Genomic DNA, 8127 nt, shown 5'->3' with positions numbered 1-8127 from the left:
TTCAAGAATAGGAAAAGAAAAATTAGCCAGGTGTGGTGGCGTATGCCTGTATTCCCAGCTACTCAGGAGGCTGAAGTGGGAGGATTGCTTGGGCCTAAGATTTCAAGGCTGCAGTACGCTATGATTGCACCACCGCACTCCGGCCTCAGTGACACGATGAGACCCTATCTCTAAAAAACTATAAATAAATTTAAAAACACAATATATCTACTGCCCCATCACTGACAACAGCTAGGAGCATTTAGTAACAGTGAAACTATATTTATGCTCTTCCAGCTTTACTGAGATATAACTGACAAATAAAATTGTACATATTTATGGTGTACAAAATGTTTTGATACATGTATATATTGTGAAATGATATAATGTACAGCATGGTGACTACAGTTAATACTTTATTGTATATTTGAAATTTGCAAAGAAAGAACTTAAGTGTTCTCACCACAAACATATAAAGGTAACTGTGAAGAAATGAATATGCTAATTAGCTTGATTGTCATAATCATTTCGCAATGTATACATATATCATTTCATAATAAATTATATTTTTAATATAGGACACAGTTAAATTTTTGACATGCATAATTGGGGCATATATTGGATAGTATATATTTTCGGCTGTTTCTGAAAAAAAAAAAAAAAAAAAAAATTCAACAGATTCTCATAGAATAGTGTCACAAGTCCAAATGCGAGGCATCAGACAGGTTTCATGTGTGGAAATTGGTATCAGCCGCCACGTTGCAACTTCTAAACACTGACTAGATAGAAACATTTTAGAGGTTAAAATGCATTAAGAATTTTATCACTGATTCATGATAATAAAGCAATCTAAATTGTAAGAATATAAATTCCCTCTACTCCATGGTACTCAATAATGCCATTTTTGGTTTCAAATTTTTAACTAAAGAGAGATAGAGACAGGGGAAGAGAGAGAGAGAGGGGCCTGACTCTGTAAACATGCTCATTCTACCGGACCTTGCCCTATGCCACTGTTGCTCAGCTAGATTACCTCTTTCACTTTCAGTCTCTGACCTGGGAAGACACCAATCAAACTGTAAAACTAAAAAAAAATTATGTAGAATTAGAAGTTTTCTTTTTATTCACCCCTTACCAATACTAATATAAACAGTTGATTTTTAGAGCCCGTGGTTTCAACACATTATATAAAGCAAAGCACATAGGACTCAATCGAATCCTAAAGGACCTCTTTTTCAGAAATGGTGGAGGGTAGTTATGTTGTAAAGGAAGAAACAATGTACAGGTAGGTTATTATTATTAACCAATAGGCTTTTAGCTGTCATTTAAAAAATTTACTATGAAAAATTTTAAACACAATAAAAAATACATAATAGAAACAACTCGCCATATATCATAATGTATTTAACCACTGTTAACATTTTGTTATACCTGTTTCATTTTTAAAATATCTAACAGATGTCTTTTAAAAATTAAAATTCTCATTCAACACTATTAATATGAATTCCCCAGTATCAACTGACATCCAGTAAATGTTCAATTCCCTCTGATTGTCTCAAAATGGTCTGAATTTTTTTTTTGTCTTTTTTTTTTTTTTCAAAGAGGTCATTTGTTAAAAACCAGCTCCACACGAGGTCAGCACATTGCAGTTGTCTGATGTCTCCTCCTTTAGTCTGTAACAGTGCTTCCTCCATTTTTTTTTCCTGTGCCAGTTGTTGATAAAATTGGATCATTTGTCCTGTAGAATTTTACACATTGTATCTTCATGGAGTCATTTAGGATGCTTTCCTGTCCCCCTCATGCCTATAAGCTGGTAGTTAGATCTAAAGGCTTGATTAGATTTAGGTTCATTTTATTTTGGCAAGAATTCTTCTGAGGTAATGCTGTATACTTCCTACTTCAACACACCAGGAGACTTATAATGTCTGCCTTTCTACCTGTAGTAATTTTAAGATTGATCAGTAGGTTTGAGTGATGCCTTTCAACTAGAAGTTTTAGCAATCATTGATAATCATTGCCTAGGTACATTATTATACCGTATTGAGTTTACAAAACAGTTATTTTTCTAATTCTATTATTCCTCATGCAGTCATTAATTGTGATTCTTCTACAAGAAGTTTCCTTCAAACAACTACTTGGATATCCTGGAATACAGTCTTTACAGGACATATATGATAATTGCTTCCATTTACTTATTAGTTTCTAGAACGAACAGTGCCTTAGCATTCTTCATGGCTGGTCTGTGAGGTTCATTTGCTTTTTGGAGTATCACTGTTCATTCTTGATGTTAAAATGGTCTTATCTATGGCCAGTGGGAGTCCCTTCACATTAGTTATGTTCTTTTGACATGATACCAGTAGCCTTTGCCAATTTTGTAGCTAGAAAATATACAATTTTTAGAATGAGGTAAATGCATCTTGAGTTTAGGTTGATTGTGGGGGGGGCATAATTGAAATCCAAACATTGCACATATTTAATCTGTAAAATTTGATCTGAACATGGGTATACATTGATCTGATTCAAATTAGAGCACACGGTTTTTACTTATCTTCTGTTTATATTAACATTTTCTTGTTCTAAATGTTAATAATCCCATCAACATTATTATCTATCACAATAAATATTAGCACTATCAACTCCATTCAATAAAGTTTAAGATTTCTTTGTGTTCTCTCCATCTCTTACAATATATACTTAAATACTGTGCGTGTATTACTCTGTTTTTTCACTGCAATAAAGAAATGCCTGAGACTGGGAAATTTATAAAGAAAACAGGTTTTATTGTTTCACAGTTCTGCAGGCTGTACAGGAAACTTGATGCTGGAATTTGCTTGCTTCTGGAGAGGCCTCAGCAAACTTACAATCATGGAGGAAGGCAAAGGGGAATGTCACATGGTGAAAGCAGAGGCAAAAGAGAAAAGGAGGAGGTGCCACACACTTTTAACCAACCAGGTCTCGTGAGAACTCACTCTCTACGGCAAAGAGAGTACCAAGAGGATTGTACTAAACTATTCATGAGAAATATGCCCTTATGATCGAATCACTTCCCACCAGGCCCCATCTCCAACGCTAGAGATTACAATTCAACATGAGATTTGGTTGGGGACATATATCCAAGCCATACCAATGCTTTAAAGTCACTTAATTCTACATATAGTTATGCCAACAACTCAATACACAGTTATTAATGGTTTCAGATTTTACAGATTGTTTTGGTTTCAAAGTCAAAACTATAAAACAAGGTATGAAGAGGTCTAGCTTCCATTCTTCCTCCCTGCCTCCTCTCTTTCACAATAGGTAACTATTTAAATATGTGTTTTGGAATGCCCCTACCTTTCTTACACAAAATGCAGATATATACTCACGTTTGTGTATAGACTTCTTTTGTCACTTAAAAGTATATTCTGGTGATCACAGAAGCAGTAGTTTCCTAATTCGATCTTACAAATGCATAGTACTCCACTGTAAGAGATGAATCATAGTTTATGTAACTAGTCACCCATTGATTATTACCTTTCATATCTGAACTGCACTTTATAAAACATCAATGTAACCCAAAGTCTGAAGTCCCTATTTTTGGAGGTCCCACATACCACCTAAGAAGATGGTGATGGATTATTAAACAGATTCAAATTTTAAAAAAAAACAATACATGAATACTTGCTAGTTATAAAAACTGTAAAACTAAAAAAAAAAAAATTATGTAGAATTAGAAGTTTTCTTTTTATTCACCCCTTACCAATACTAATCTCTTCCCAACATAACCAGTTACCACTTTAGTATGTAACTTCCTAAAAACTTCCTATGATAGGCATATATATGTAATAAACACAGGGTTTTGATCTTTACATATATATACTTACCATTCTGTGGCTTGGTTTTTAAACAGGTTGGAGATATATTACATACAGGTGCACCTCGCTTTTTACAGCTGCATAGTATTCTATACTATTAAATGCATGTATTAACAAATTAAGCCAGTCTCCATTTAATGAACAAATAGGTTATTTCCAAAATTAAATAAAACCACAAAGCTATGGTGTGGAACCTTGTATTTTGTGTACTTGTATAAAACATATAACCTAGGTTTTTAGAAATCAAAGTGTTTGGCCAAAGACTATCTGCATTAAAGTTTGAAAAGGTTTTGATTTGCATTTCTGATGCCCAAAGGAAAATAAATCATTCTACAAAAAAGACACATATACTCATATATTCATCAATGTGCTATTCACAATAGTAAAGACCTGGTATCAATCCAGGTGCCCATCAATGGTAGATTGGATAAAGAAAATGTGGTATTTACACACCATGAAATGCTATGCAGCCATAAAACAACGAGATCATGGCCTTTGCAGCAATGTGGATGGAGATGGAGGCCATAATCCTAAACAAACTACACAGGAACAGAAAACCAAAATACAGCATGTTCTCATTTGTAAGTGGGAGCTAAACACTGAGCACATGTAGACATAAACATGGTAATAATAGAAAATGCAGACTACTAGAGGAGGGAGGGAAGGAGAGGGGGAAGGGAGGGAGGGAGACATCTGTTGTAAAACTACTTATTGGGTACTGTGTTTTCTGGGTGATGGGATTCATATCCCAAACCTCAGCATAATGTAGTATTTCCATGTAATACTCTTTCACATGTACTGCCTGAATCTAAAAGTGGCAACTAAAAATTTTGTAAATATTAAAAATGTCATTTTAATAATTTGCAAAAAAAAGTTTTAACAGGTTCTGCCAAATTGCCCATTGAATAGGCTGTAACCTGTTGATGTACTTTCTTACCCACAATGCAATGAGTGTCTTTTCCCCTATATCCTTACCACTCTTGGCTAACAGTATTTGGGATTCTGCCAATTTGAAAAGTAAGATCCATCTCCTGGGTTTGTGTGTATTTCCTTGATCGTTATGAGACTGGATCTTATTATATAGCTTTAAAATGTTAATTCCCAAAAATTTAAGATAGTATTGGCATATTAAAACACAATTTTAACACAACTTTGGGCAAAATTATTTTACTTTTAAAAATAAGAGAAAAAATGCTATGTTAATAGTATATACAGAACAGTAGTTTCTAACATATTTTAGAAATGGAAACAGAAAATTAAGTGCTAGTATTTCATCTTTTCAAGCTTTACAGAAAATACTCTGCTGAGTTGGTACATCATGTTATTTTTTTCCCACACATAAAAATCCTGAATAAGACAATTCACTGAGGCTTCTAGATCAGCTACAGTGTCCACCACTAAACAATGTTTCTTTTAGGGGTCAACTGTTTCCTTGGCAGGAGAAAGATTTACACATGCAAGTCCTATTAACATTAATAGGAGTTATCAGCATAAATCCCCCTACAATGATAGACAAAAAGATCCTACAGTTTACCAGGATCCAAGTTCTAATGATTACCTGTCATACTGTTCTCGGAGTCATCAACACCAGAATGAGCAGGCATGGCAACTTGTACCACAAGGGTATTTCATTGCAGCCCCAAAGCTAAATTGTGCATCAATGGAAAAAAAAGTGGCCTTCAAAATGTGAGCTGGGATTCTAAGTGTTAAACCACTTAAAACAGCATTTTTTAAAAGCCATCATTAAAGAGAATTCAAACATTTGGAACCATTTTTTCAAGTGTGAATGAGTTTCAAGGTGCTTGAAGGATAATACAGCTACTTATTTAAAAATTCAATTAATCTTATCGTTCTTAAAATTGATTAATTAATAATCTCATAGATAAACTGCCAGTTTTGAGAGTCCTGTTCTCTTTTTAATGTCTACTTACTGAGAAAATTTAGAAACCACTTGAAATTGACAGAAAATGTCAGTCTGCTTTAATTATTTGACTCAATAGCAAATCATGGTTTAATGAATAATTTCTGCATAAAAAGAACATCAGGAGTCTCTTATCTATTGCAAATGAGTTGTTGGGGCCTCAAACACCTCAAAGAAAAACATTCAGGTTCTCATTTGCCAAACAGATATGAAAAACATTTCAGATTCTCATCATGTAAGTGAGATGTGAAAACAGTCTGTAGGCAATCAATGTATTATAAATTCACAGCTCATGCTGCACAGCCTCCATGGCACTGATTCCAAACAGAAAAAGCTCTCATCCACCTTTGTTTGATATTGGCATTAATGTTGGCATCTAGAACAGTTTGCAAAGTAACTCATGGCCCTATATTATTTCATTGCCTTTCTCACAAACTTAACACAGTTGGCAGATGTCTAAAAACAAAGCCAAATATACAGCTTGACAATTAACTATTTAATTAATAGATTAATATTAAAACATAAATCTGGTTCAAGGCAATCTTCAAATTCTTGGCAGATATAAAAGATGTAAGTACTACAAAATATGATACCATGCCTGAAAAGGATTGAAAAGTCTTTATTTCCTATGAAAACTTATTGTTACAGTGCATAGTTTATGAATATTAATATATTCATGCTTTTTGAAATACAATAAAATTAGCTGAGTAAAAGACAAATTATTCAATGTCAATAGCAGTAAATAACTTATTTGCAAGAAAATTATTACAATTCCTACTGTAAAGAATCATCAACCACTATTTAGCAATTAAATTTCAACAGAATTTTTTTTGGAACGCTTTAGGACTTTAGACAAAGGCTACCAAGGCTGCCAATCCAGGTAACTATGGCAGTGACAGAAGTCAATCATTAATACTGCCATTACTTTAGACAAAGGGCTGACAATCCCAGAAACTAGTTCTAGAAATTACCATCAATATGGCCATTTTAGTATGGACAAATAAATGTTATGGGAGATAGGGAAATTGTTACTCCATTTTCCTGTAGAAAAATATATAAATTGACTTTTTATATATACACATGTATGTATACACATACAGTATATGTTTTTCTGGGCAGGTACACCAACTAGCAAAAAATACAATAGCAACATAGGATAAGGTATTGGTTCTCATATTGATCACTAAACTGAACGGTATTATCATTTTTGGTTAATAAGAGGCATGCATAAACATTTTAAATACATGAATCAAAATTCTTTGATAACATTTTTAAAAACATAAATTAGCTACTGAAAATTTTCCACTATGTAAAACATATTAATTTTATTAATATGACTTCAAGCTTAAGGTTTTATAACAAAACCAAAAGATTTTTCTTTTTGACTTAAAACTCTAAGAACAAATATTTATTTGTAGTAATTAGGATAACTAAAAAGAAAGCTCTAATAATTTCTATTACATTTTGAGGCAACAGGAAGTATCTAAGGTTCTCAAAGTGTTTTAGCAGTTGTAGTTGTATAATACATGAATCATGTTCAGCAACTTTTAAACATTTCAGTAATATTTAATAAATGACCTGAAAAAGAAATGCTGACGCTGGCTAATGAATGAAACAGGGTACAATAATGGACCACAAACAATCTCCTTCATTGTTCTACATATAGGCAGCTGCAGTAAGGCCAGCAGAATTTTTGTGGTTATTCTAGGCCTATCCTGATTGTCTGTTTACATGAATGTGCATGCCGCATTCAAGAGGCCTTAACTCTAAGACCATAACAGTGCAATATCTTTATTGGCACAATTTACTGCAATTGTATTCAGACTCAATTGTCTCACCTAGTGGAACCTTTTATAATGTATTGCTGATATCCAGAGGCAAGGCCAATACCCAGTACATTAATAGGTATGTATTAGACATTGAGTGCATATGCCCCAGCTGGGTTTCAGGAAACATAATTTGATATAAGAAAAGTCTGAATCCCTGTGACAAAGTAGGTTATTATGTGATCCTACTGTCCTGATTTATGTGACATTATAAAAGGGGAAGCGAAGGAAAGGGGACTAAAGAGACGGGGAGGAGCTGTACACTGGGAGGTAGGAACAGGAGCAGCCTGAGAGGCCAGTAAGTTTAGTTCTTCCATTATTCTGGCTTCAACTATATCTGCAGGGGGTAGAAAGGAGAGGCATGAGCTATGTTCCTTGGTTCTTTCATTTCCCATGAATCTGTGACATGCTACAGCTAGCTTCCTTTAAGAACATTTCTGAAACCTGGTGAGGTCAGGGACCAGCTGCAGTTGAAGTATGTAAGAACTATGTGCTTTACAATGGAGCCATGGCTTACTGATAGACAATATGGGCTGTATCTTGTGAAAAA

This window comes from Cebus imitator, unplaced genomic scaffold, assembly GCF_001604975.1.
Source record: "Cebus imitator isolate Cc_AM_T3 unplaced genomic scaffold, Cebus_imitator-1.0 Scaffold894, whole genome shotgun sequence".
NCBI classification, from domain to species: Eukaryota; Metazoa; Chordata; class Mammalia; order Primates; family Cebidae; genus Cebus; species Cebus imitator.
Note: the sequence above shows the minus strand (reverse complement) of the source record.